We start from the raw sequence: 12591 nt of genomic DNA, 5'->3' as shown, positions 1-12591 counted from the left end.
ATGCTGAGCGAGCTCCTTACCACTAAGTCACATTTCTTGCCCCACCCTTACAATTTTATCCCTCAACTTGCCTATCCTCAGGAAAAGGCCTCTGATCATAAATCATCTAAAGAAATCCCTATAGGAAGGTGTCCAAAGATAAAGAAGACAAAGCTCATCTGTGGGAGAGACTCTAAACATGTGAAGACTGTGACAAATGCTTCCATTTAATTATGTATCATGTTTCAACACTTAATAAAGTATAAATGAAAATGAGTCAATGTCCTAAATTATTGTGAATCATTTTATAATAGATGTAAAACATGCACTAAATATTATGTGTATAATAATACTAAATACAATAAACAATAAATAAAGGAATAAAATAAAAAATAAAATACAAAATCAATAATAAAAATAATAATATGTAATAAACATGCATATGTAAGTATATATCATATATTACACATGTATAGAAATATTTTTTTCCATTGCAGGGCGTTCATTTGGGCCCTCAGAACTCTAGCCTGAATTTGTTTTCCTCAAAGACAGTAAGATTCACCTTCACCCATGGTGCAAAAGAGTTACCTGGAAGGTGAGATCAAATCACAGCAATTACAGAAATACTGGCCCCAGTTCCAAGACAGTGGCTTAATTTTTTAAATGAAAGCAGTTATGTTCATTCAGTTCTATACAGAACATTTAAAAAAAGCAGTGTAGAATTTTGTACAGCTTTTGACATCTTTACCTTATCCCCAAAGTGCTTCTCTGAGCACTACATTGTTTCTTTTTTGTACATTTTTATTGCAAAAATGTTGTACAGAGGGATCACAGTTACATGAGCAAGGTAATGAGTTCATTTCCTATTGAGCATTGTTGCCTCCTCTTTTGTTTTGTCCCTACCATCCCTTCCCTCCCATCTCCACAACTACTCCCCCTGCCGAGCTCAGTGACTTTTTTTTTATTTTTGGCTTGGTACAGGGTTTGAACTCAAGTAGTGGCAACTCTGCACCTTCCCTCACATTGCTACAAATTTACCAAGATCCTGAGTTCAAATCCCAGGCTAAGGAAGGAAACTGGCAGAAATTCCAAACCAGAGAGCTTTATTTCTTTTTAATTTAGTTAAATAATTAATTAATTTTTTATTTATTCTTTCTTTTACCAACTACACATCTTGAACTCAGTTCATGGCAACTCTGACTCAGCTTCCATCACCCTAGGCTGTGGTGCAGTCTCTGGACCCATAGCCGATCCTGGGATCCTAGGCCCTGAGGGTTTGCAGGAAGAAAAAAAAGTAGGATACCACAAAAAGTGGCGAGCTTCAGAGGGCTGGGGTATTATGTCTTTTTCTTTGCACAGTGGGTCTGAATGACAAGGCTGCAAGGTGGACATGACCTGCCATTGTTCATACATGCAAGGCAAGCACTACACCACTGAGCCACTTTCTATTTTCTCATTCCTAGAAGAAGCTGCACATAAAAACAACACTGATCTTCATTTTCAGTCTGTACCTTTGAGTACGGAGGAACATCTATCCTCTGCTCTCCATCAATTACCTACTTTCCAGTTAGAATGACTTGGAATAATAAAAATGGAAAAAGAGAAAATAAATCATCATGAAAATAAACAGATGCAGAAAATTCACTGTATTTTTCTCACAAGTTCAACCATTATAAACTATTGGGGAAATACAGGGACACCTTATTCTCACTGGCACTGAAAGTCTCTAGTTAGGCAATTCTGATGAAGATGAGGAACAAAATGAAAAAGTGAGGAATCGTATCAATTGCAAGAAAAAAATTGGAGAGTAGGATCCAAGCAAATTTCTTCTTTGGGCTGCTGAAAATAATCGGCTTACTAGAGTGTGGTGACTACTTTCCATAAAGGCCACTCATGTGAATACTAGGGATGACAATGAATATACCCCTCTTCATCAGGAAGCCTACAGTGGACACTTAGATATTGCCCATGAGTTTGTGGCTCAAGCAGCAGATATTCATGCAATAATTGTTAATGGCTGGACACCCCTGCGCAGTGGTTACTCGTGAAATAATACCAGCGTGGCGTCTTTCTTACTTCATCATGATGCAGATACCAATGCCCAAACTAAACGCCTCTTGACTCCCTTGCATCTTGCTGCTGGGAACATAGATAGCAAAGATACACTGGATCTCCTTCTGTTGAGCAGGTCTGAAGAACAACTTGGAAGAAACTGCCTTTGATATTACCAAAAGGATAAGTATGTATCACTACCTCTTTGAAGTTGTGGAAGGCTGTACAAATTGTTCTATTCAGTTGTAATGGTTTGGTTAAGTTTCTTTTCTTTTCTCTTTTTTTTTCTTTTTCTTTTTTTTTGTTGAGTTTTATTATTTTATTGTGAAAACACCATACAGAGGGGTTAAAATTACATGGGCATGGTAATGAATACATTTCTTATCAAGCATTGTTGCCTCCTCCTTTATTTCCCCTTCCCATACCTTCTCATCTCCCCCCACTCCCCTCCCCCCTCATTACTCCTCCTCCCCGGCCAAAGTCGTAAAGTTCGTTTTTCTACATGACGTCTTGTACATCTCATTGTTGCAATGGGTCAACCTGTATCCCTATTTAAACAATTTGTTTTTTCTCTTCCCCTCCACAAATCATACCAACATCAAACACAATGAAAGCAGGGGTTATACGGTGGGGGAGGGACATACAAAGCAACAAAGAAATCATCTTATAAATATGTTAGAAACAATCACAAGAAAGAAAAAAAAACATTTGAATCCTCATCTTGGGGTTCATTTCACCTAACATCAACTTATCTGACCACTTCTGCTTGTCTCAGACATATACTAGTTACAAATAAGGGAAACCATGGGATCTATGTTTCTTTGGGCCTGGCTTACTTCAATATAATTTTTTCCAAGTCTTTCCATTTCCTAACAAATGGGGCAATGACATTCTTTCTGAGGGAGGAATAAAATTCCATTCCATAGAATTCTATTTTCTTAATCGATTCATCTACTTAGGGGCATCAAACAAGACCATACAAAAGCTACCAAAACAACTACGTTTATTGCAGCATTATTTAGCATAGCTATCAGTTACGTTTCTTAAACATCAAAATGCCAGTCCACTCTTCGTGTCCATACAAAATATTTTCAGAATTCAAATAACAGCAATATCTTACTGTAAAAATTCCGTGGAATTTTTCCAAGTGAATTGCCTGACTTTGATGTCAAATATATTTGAGTTGTTTGTGTACATCTACAATGATTTCTGCAGAGTTTGTGATTTTTTAATCAGAAATAATTTGATCTTATCTGTTGAAATGAGTAGTACAGAAACTAAAGATATTTCTGCTTCTGGTCTGAAAAAAGTATATTTTAAAATATTCTATATTCTGTGTTTGCATAATATCCATAATCTATTTCATTCTTTCCTAGATGTACTTTGCATTCAACATTGTTTTATAATATATATATTCATTAATAAATGTGTCCTTTCAGATTGTATTCCATATAGAAAATTTAAGATTATTTTTTTTCTAGGTTCTTTTTTTTTTTTTGGTCCAGTCGTAGGCCTGAACTCTGGGCCTGGACGCTGTCCCTCAGCTCTTCAGCTCAAGGCTAGTGCTCTACCACTTGAGCCACAGCACCACTTCCAACTTTTTTCTTTTTGCTTATGTGGTGCTGAGGAATCAAACCCAGGGCCTCAGGCATGCAAGGCAAGCGCTACCACTGAGCCACCTTCCCAGCCCCTTTTTCTAGGTTCTTATAGTAGTATATTTTTTTTGGATAAAATGACAATGTTAACTAATTTCAAAAGTTTTGTAAAGGTTATTCTATGTAAAGGCCTTTCTAAGGTGAAGATTTAATACACTGATGTCAAACTAATGTTTAATTCTAACACTTGCGTATATTGTTACACTTGTAATTTTGTAATCAACTTTTTAATAACTGTTTTTCATTTCTGCAACTGAAGAATGAAAAACATGGAATACTTCACGAATTTTCATATTATCCTTGTGCAAGTGTCATGTTAATCTCTGCATTGTTGTAATTTGGGTATACGTGCTGCTGAAGCATGTAGTATCCTCTAAATTTAAGTAGTTAATGATGCAATCTTTATATAGGCTTATATACTTGGGTGCCTATTTGTAGCAAGGAAACCTTATTGTTCCTAACAATACTATTGATCTTATTTCCCTAAAATAATGTATATAGTGGGAAAAAAATTATATTGTTCGGTTGATTGCTCACATTTGCATTTTTTGTCAATGACAATTTTAAGTCTTTTTCATTTTAGATTTGATCATACTTTGAAGCACTTATAGCTAGGTCCTAAGGTGATGACTTTTTCAAGTACTTATTTACGTAAATGAGTTAGCTTTGTGGAGCTAATAGATTCAAAGTAAGCCCTGCTTAAGAGCTACTTCTAAACTTCTGCAGCTAAAATTTTCCCAAATGAGGTCTTACTGGCACAAATGTCTACCCTTTATCCTTCTTCCACGTAGGAACAGACCAACCAGAATATCCTACCCTGACAGCATAGTTTGTCTTACTAGAACAAAACTAATCTTAGTTACAAGGGATCATAGAGAGATGAACAGTTCGGACAGAACTGTTCAGACTGGAAGGTATTTTATCAAAATTTAAGTGTTTATTATACCTACCATTTCAAAAGTAGCTAACGCCAAGGTGAAAAAATTCTTCATATGCATGATTTCCTGATGTCTGGCCTGTCTACCTTCCAACCAGGCAGGAACTTACACTACTGCCTTTCTATCACCAAATATTTCCATAGCTCCAGGAGAAGTTCATGTTTCTCCTCATTATTAGGCCTTAAATTGGTAATGTTTTAATCACAGTGTTTCCTCTTGCCTCCAGGCTGTAAATCTACAAATGGTAAAGCTTTAGGTCTGTCTCTACCTAACTCTGAGGTACAGATAATGCAATAATACTTTAAAACAGAGTTGTCTTTGATACCCTAACAACAGAACAATGCAAAACATGTGCCCTTTTTATTATATTACATATAGTTATATATTTTATATTTATATGTGCTGATTTCATATTTCACACAGTGAAACTTAGTAGAATTAATTGATAATTTGACAAATAAATTGATAATTATTTATTCCAATAAAGAGAATTGGAATATAAATAATTAGGTTTAGGATACATACTAGAATATAAAAAGTATTAATGTAATGTCTTCACCATAAACTTATGATACCTTCTAAGTGTTCTTGTTCTTCTGAATTCACATGGTAAAAAAAAAAAGTTGTTTTCCTCTAATCTATAAGGGATTTTACTCTGCTGCTCTGTTTATTGTTTTAACTCACTGGTTCCAAAATGTTTTTCTCCATATTTCTGAAGCATTCCTATTGATTATACCCAAATTTTTCTGATATGATGTATAAAAGATATTATTCTTCTGCAAGATGTATGGGTCCTAGGATCCTATGTCCCAGTTACCTGCATCATCAGATAACAGGGTCAAGACTTCTCAACTAGGCCCAGGCAACATGCCAACAGAAAGTAATTGAAGAGTCATGTCAATTTCTCATTTCCTATAATATTTCAGGGCCCCAATTCCTTGAGAAACAGGAATTAGCAGTAAGCAATAGTGAAATGCAAGTCAACTTAAAATGAAGGATGACATCACAAAATCTAAGAGAAAGTACTGCAATTCAAACTTTCAATTTACAGATGACCAGCCCATATGAGTGAACAAAATCACAAAGTGTCACAAGATTATTTTTAATACCCCTCCCCTAATGATTAATGAAAGATTTCAGTCCAGTGTAAGTGGGCCAGACAAATAGCTTGTGGAAGGATAGATCCACAATTGGTCTATCAAGGCCAGGAAAACTTGACTTAGAAGTCAAATGTAATTCAGAAAAAAACATTAATTGAAAAGATCCTTAGTGCTTAATAACACCGTGAGATGTACAAGTTGTCATGTCGAAAACAAACTTTACAACTTTGGTGCTGGGGGCGGAGGAGGGAAGGGGAGGATCGGGTCGGGGGGCAGGGGGAGGATGCCAAGGGATGGGAAGGGGAAACAAAGGAGGAGGCAACAATGCTTGATAAGAAGTGTACTCATTACCTGGCCCATGTAATTTTAATCCCTCTGAACAGTATTTTCACAATTAAAAAAAACACTGGTACTTCAGTAAAACTTGGTTCTGTGGTATAAAAATGTTGCCATTCTCAAAATATTTAATCTCCTGAAAGTGTATTCTTTTTCTTTTTCTTTTTTTTTTACATTTCTTTTTTTTTGGGTCCGGTTGTGGGGCCTGAACTCTGGGCCTGGGCGCTGTCCCTCAGCTCTTCAGCTCAAGGCTAGAGCTCTACCACTTAAGCCACAGCACCACTTCCGGCTTTTTTTCATTTTGCTTATGTGGTGCTGAGGAATCAAACCCAGGGCCTCAGGCATGCAAGGCAAGCGCTCTACCACTGAGCCATCTTCCCAGCCCCAAGTGTATTCTTTTTCAAATAATCTTTGAAAAATCAAATTTGCTAGTGGCTCACGAATGTAATCCTAAATACTCAGGAGGCTGAGATCTGAGGATCACGGTTCAAAGCCAGCCCGGGCAGGAAAGTCCGTTAGACTCTTATCTCCAATAAACCACTCGAATATCAAAAGTGGCACTGTGGCTCAAGTGGTAGAGTGCTCGCCTTGAGCTCAAAAGCGCAGGGACAGTGCCCAAGCCCAGAGTTCAAGCCCCACGACCTTCCAAAAAAAATTCACATTCGCCAAAATAACATTTGACAAATAGATGATACTTAGTGGCAATAGAGTTACAATAGAGTTGATTTGTTTACCCAGCACTAATGCCAATCAGGTTCAACCATTCATTAAACTGTAGAAATAGTGCCACCCACCATTTGTGTTGTTCATTAGATGCCTTCCAAAATTTGTTAAATATATCAGCCTCCCATATTTCAAACCCAAACGTTAGCTAATAAAGTAAATTTCATCATTTAATAAGTTACATTTTAAAAAGTCCCAAATAGTTGCCTTATAATATGTTATTTTATGTTTTCCCTATCTGTCTAACATAGTAAATCTTGAATATGAGTACTCATCAGAGATATGACAAACATAAAATCTGTCATCTATTTCTATCATATTCCTCTATAATAGTACATTTTAATTTTCTTTTTTCAAAATTTAAATGTAGTAGAAAATATTATCCCATGTAAAATAAAGTGATCACACACCATTGTACAAAGCCATTTATAAAAATTGGTAGTTTGGAATACATTCTAAACCATTTTTAAACTTTCTTGTTGACTAAAGATTAATCTTCCAAATGGATGAGAATTAAATCATGTCTAGGTGCTTCACGCCTCCAGTCTTGCAAATTATTATTGCAGATGAATGAATTATGGAAATATAAGCTGACATAAGTTCAAGTATATGCAGGATTGAAACTCCATGGAATGTATATAAACCTTTCAAACTTTTAACAGACAGTATAACAGAATGACTATCAGGAAGTTGAAACCAGAATGGAATAATAGTAAATACATAGAATGAATGAAAAATAGAACAAGGGGCAAGTACAGCTAGAATATCAATGTACACATGTGATAAAGAAAGTGGTTAATCTGAAATAAATCTTGGAGAAGGAGTTGGTTGACAATGATGGAAGGAGTGAATCTGATCCAGGAGCATTGGACAATTAGATGGACATATTTAATTGTAACACACTTGCACAACCTTTTGAAATTCAGTGAAAAAACACACAAAAATTACAACCAAACAGCAATCTCTAGAAAGTATGAATATGACCTCTCAAAATTTTAAGCAGTTAATGAAGGGCAGTCTTGGGAAAAGCAAACAAAACTATTCAAAGAGGGCATTTGAGGTAGGGGAGAAATTCGAACAGATTTAAATAGATTGTCTCAGGTTATAAATCAACTATATCTGCTTCAAATGTTATCTTCCTTCTGTGAGTTCTCTCTGACTGAACTGGATACTCCAGTCCTGAGCCACACTTGATAGCTTGTGAAGATAGAATGGAAGAGAAAAATATCACGAACCCATTACTCCGCTGGAGAGAAAACAATCCTCTAAGTTTTCTTTCATCTCTCTTCACTACTCTTTCTTCATACTTTTAAGTCAGTTGATTTTGAGTTATATATTTCCTTCTTTGTTCTGGAAAAGTAATTGGTGAAAGTAATTCACTAAATATTATTTGCCATTTTTTTTAATCATGCTGTTTACTTGTTCAAGGGAGACCATTAAACTTCACCCCTGCACTTGGTTGCCATAAAAACCCAACATTGATGTTAATCAGGACAAACTCTAATGTAAAACTTTGTCTCCAAAAAAATCAGTCCAAGAAACTGTGATCACAAATATTTGGATATCTGTTTTTCTTTTTTCTTTTACCTTGAAAGTCTTCTTGTGTTGGGCTAGGAAGGTGTCTCAGTGGTGGAGAACTTGCCTTGTATGCCTGAGGCCCTGAGTTTGATTCCTCAGCACCACATAAGCAAAAAGAAAAAAAGCCGGAAGTGGCGCTGTGGCTCAAGTGGTAGAGTGCTAGCCTTCAGCTGAAGAGCTGAGGGACAGCACCCAAGCCCAGAGTTCAGGTCCCACGACCGGAACCCCCCCCCCAAAAACAAGAAAGTCTTCTTGTGTTTAAAGTGCCCACAAACATAAGTACTCCACCACTTTTTGGTTCAATCACTTCTAACCTCAAAGATATATTTTGCTAACAAGATGCTTAGAGGAAACCGCAGAATACTCCAATTTATCTTCTCTCTTAAGACTCTCCTTAGATACCATATCAGGAACAGTGAAGTTATTCTTTGCAAAATTATTTCAATAGATTATTTTTCTCTTAGTCTTGCATTTGCTCAACAAGATGTATGGAAGGGAATAAAGTTAAATCATCCATACCTTGGATGACAGTGTCTGTTACAAAGGACAATGCTTCTATGTCCTACTTCTATGTCCTCATCTTAGCTCTTGCCTGATTTCCAATTAATCACAGCTTCTTGGCTTCAAGTCTAGTGAAGCTGAAGGACTATAAGGCCTCCCCCACTGCTACATCTTCATGGTTTCTCCTTTAAAACTCTTTGCAGTTGCCTCGTTTGGATGTGGGATTTATTTTCATGTCTTCATTCAATCAGTTCTGCATTGTAGTGAGCCAAATAGGCTCTGTAAAATCACTTTAGGTAGCAAAAATATTACAATCTAAATCAAAAAGTTTTGGCCTCCCTCCACTGCTGAAGCCAATTTGCTTAGCTAGGGCTTCTAAGAACACTGATTTCTTATCTTTTCCATGTGCTCAATTTTTTTCTGAACCCAAACTTTTTGGCTTATATAATAAGCTATCTCATGTTAATAAGGATATTATATTTGTGAGCCACTTAGAAATGTGAAATCACTGGTTTGAAGTATCCAATCAGATTTTTTTTTCTGTGTTTCAGTGCTTCACGTGCAAAGACATTGCGGAAAGTATTACAAACAGAAAAGTGTAAACCCAATACCTTTATTCATTGTGGAGTACACTTTCTCCCTAAATATTTTGACCCAAATTATCTTTTTCAGAGAATTACTGTTTGGTAATTAAAGGTCAATTCACAAATTTTGATGTCTTTTTTTAAAGAAATTTGAATTAAATTGCACTATAACCTTGTTTCACACAGTGAGAGTATATTTCCTGGGTAAGGACAATTTTCAAGGGAAGCTACAGGATTTACAGCAAGGTTTCTGAGGTTTGTTTGTTTAGTGTGAAAATGAGCCATCTTCACTCACATTGCTCCCTCTCCACTAAGTCTCCATGGATTTCTTTGCATGAAACCCTATTTTCCCAGGAAATTTTAAATTTTCTTAATAGGCTATGTTGTTAAAAAGTTTGAACAATTAAAATATACGTGTCATAATTTTAAAACTTTTGAAATTCCTTTATCAGAATCGCGAATTCATCAATCCTAATTCCACCTTTACCATCAAAAACTGTTAACATGTTGTTTTCATGATATAGTGTCCATGCAACTATTATTTTCCAGTGGCTTCGTTATGCGTATATATGACCACATAAGCTGATGCTGAACAAAATGAACTCCAAGATATGGAATCAGAGTTTTATTTGCGGTTGTTGTTTTTTATGTATTATGTGATTTCTATTTTCTTTAGTTTTTCCCCTTTGGTTTAACCCTTGCTTTATTTGATTTTGGTACCCTGTATATTTTGTATACATTAACCTTTATTAGGGAAGGGAAAAGGAACATCACAATGGTGACACAAATGACAAATGGCAAACCAATGCATTAGTAATACTCACAAGACAATATGTTGGGAATATATATTACAACTTATGAGGGGTACTGAAGTGAAGGAAAACTGTGAGAAAAGTGAGGGAGAGAGTAACAAGTTTGAAAAGTTATGTATTCACTACCTTACAATTACTGAAACCCGACTGTACATCATTTTGACAATTAAATTAAATTTAAAAAATAAGCTGCATAAAATAAAATTTCACTGTATTGGTATATTTAATATTATTTTTTATATAGTAAAATTTTAAAAATCAATACTCTTTGGCATCTAATTTGATTTAATTACCCTTTCTTTATCAGAAGGTCGTCAACTTGAATGTTATCCAACTAGACAATATTTTCACAATATACTTGCATATTTTGGAAAAAATAAATTTAGCGCTTTCACACACATAAAATCGAAAACAGTTTAATTCTATGGAAACCCATAACTTTCAAAATTAAATAAGTTTTTATTACAGAATATATGTGTTCTTCAAAATTCCTATGACTAATAACTACTCATTTTCAAATTCTAAACTTTCCATACCTGAGAGATTCAAAACATTACTTGTTTTCATGTTATATAATTCTGCAATAGATGCAGTTCCCAATGGGGTGTTACAGATTGAGAAGTCAACAGAAAAATAGCCACATTCTGGTAGAGGATAAAACTATGAAGCATCTGTAATAATTCTTCAAGAGTAAGCAATCCCAAGCTTTATGCCATAAAGTCATCCTACAGTTTCCAACTTGTAAGGTGCACCTTAAAATTCCCTTAATTCACATCATGAATAGCTTATCTCTACTGTGAAAAAATACTACACCTCTGGCATTGTGATGCCCTTATTCTGCAAAGAACACCACAATAAACTCAGTTGCATCAATTTTCCCCCAGTGGTATTCTTGAGATCAGAACACTTGCAAATATTATTTATATTTATACTTTTTTAACTATCATAGATATTCAGGATTCTAAGATCAGAAGATTATGGTTCAAAGCCCATCCAGGCAGGAAGGTCCCTTAGAATCTTATCTCCAATAAACTTCTCAGAAAAAGCTAGACACAAGTGGTAGGGCAGGAGCCTTGAGCTCAGAGACAGTGTCCAAGCCCAGATTTCAAGCCCTAAGTCAAACCAATAAAACAAAAACAAAAATTGGGCTGAGAAGGTGGCTCAGTGGTAGAGAGCTTACCTTGCATGCATGAGGGCCTGGGTTCGATTCCTCAGCACCACATTAGAAAAAAGAAAAAAAGCCGGAAGTGGCACTGTGGCTCAAGTGGTAGAGCGCTAGCCTTGAGCTGGAGAGCTGAGGGACAGTACCCAGGCCCAGAGTTCAGGCCTCATGACCGGACCCCCCCCCACAAAAATAAAATAAAAATGAACCCAAACCTAGCATTTTTCTCATTGTATACAGAGGCACATAAGGAAATTGCTTCCTGTGTAACATATAGGTAGAAGAAAGAAGATGTCACACAATTATTCTCTTCATACCATGTCATACCAAATCCTCAAAAAATGCTTTTTCTAAATTTATAAATTAATATCATCCATTTGTTGGCAACTCTGTCTAGATTATTCACATTATCATTTTATACATGAACTGTTGGAATTATCTATTAACTAAGTTCTAATTATAACTCTCTTGAAAGAATATTCTAGGCAAATAGAATGCCAGAATGATTTGTGAATTTGTCAGTTAAGACCTCTACTTAAAAAGAATTTTGTAGTATCCTATAAAATATAGAATTACAAAAAAACAAACTATTTATTTTGAATCTAAATTCTAATTTTGCAAGGTCCACAAAGTCCTACATTAGACAAACTGTGCTATTTCTTCAGGCTTAAGTTTTGTAAACCTTCATCATTTCTTTGGCATCCAACAGAATGAAGCTTACTTACTTTTTCAAATTTTGGATGGGAATCATGAGCTATTTTACATCTAAGAATGTTCTGTAATTAAGAGATCATTTAAAACAGAACTGAGGATTATATATCAGTTGCATTTCAATAGGAAACTTGACTTCTCAAAACATAATGACAAAATTACCCCAAACTTCGAACTCTGTATTTCTTTCTTGTAATTTGGTTTGTTTTATTGAGACAAAAATATACTATCTGGTCCAGGGAAGGTATCACTATGTAATTCCACTCTCTAATCTCCTGTCTTAGTCTGAGTGCTAGAATTTCAGGCTTGTATCACATTGCCCTGCCATTGTTTGTTGGTTTATTTAATCTAGAAACACAATAGCAATTCTGAACTTCTCTGATGATCTTATCCATTGAATGCTCAGACTGTTTATGTACAATTTTGAAAGATGTTCTAACATTTGACACAGGATATGAAC

General features: G+C 35.4%; 1 pseudogene; it reads right to left on the bottom strand.

The window, feature by feature from the left end:
• Positions 1–3949: 3949 nt before the first annotated feature.
• LOC122128175 lies at positions 3950–4049 on the bottom strand (annotated as a pseudogene).
• Positions 4050–12591: the final 8542 nt, after the last annotated feature.

The sequence above is a fragment of the Dipodomys spectabilis genome, unplaced genomic scaffold (assembly GCF_019054845.1).
Source record: "Dipodomys spectabilis isolate Male_0828 unplaced genomic scaffold, ASM1905484v1 ptg000010l, whole genome shotgun sequence".
Lineage (NCBI taxonomy): Eukaryota > Metazoa > Chordata > Mammalia > Rodentia > Heteromyidae > Dipodomys > Dipodomys spectabilis.
The sequence above is the reverse complement of the archived record's forward strand: the minus strand, read 5'-3'. Positions and strand labels throughout refer to the sequence as shown.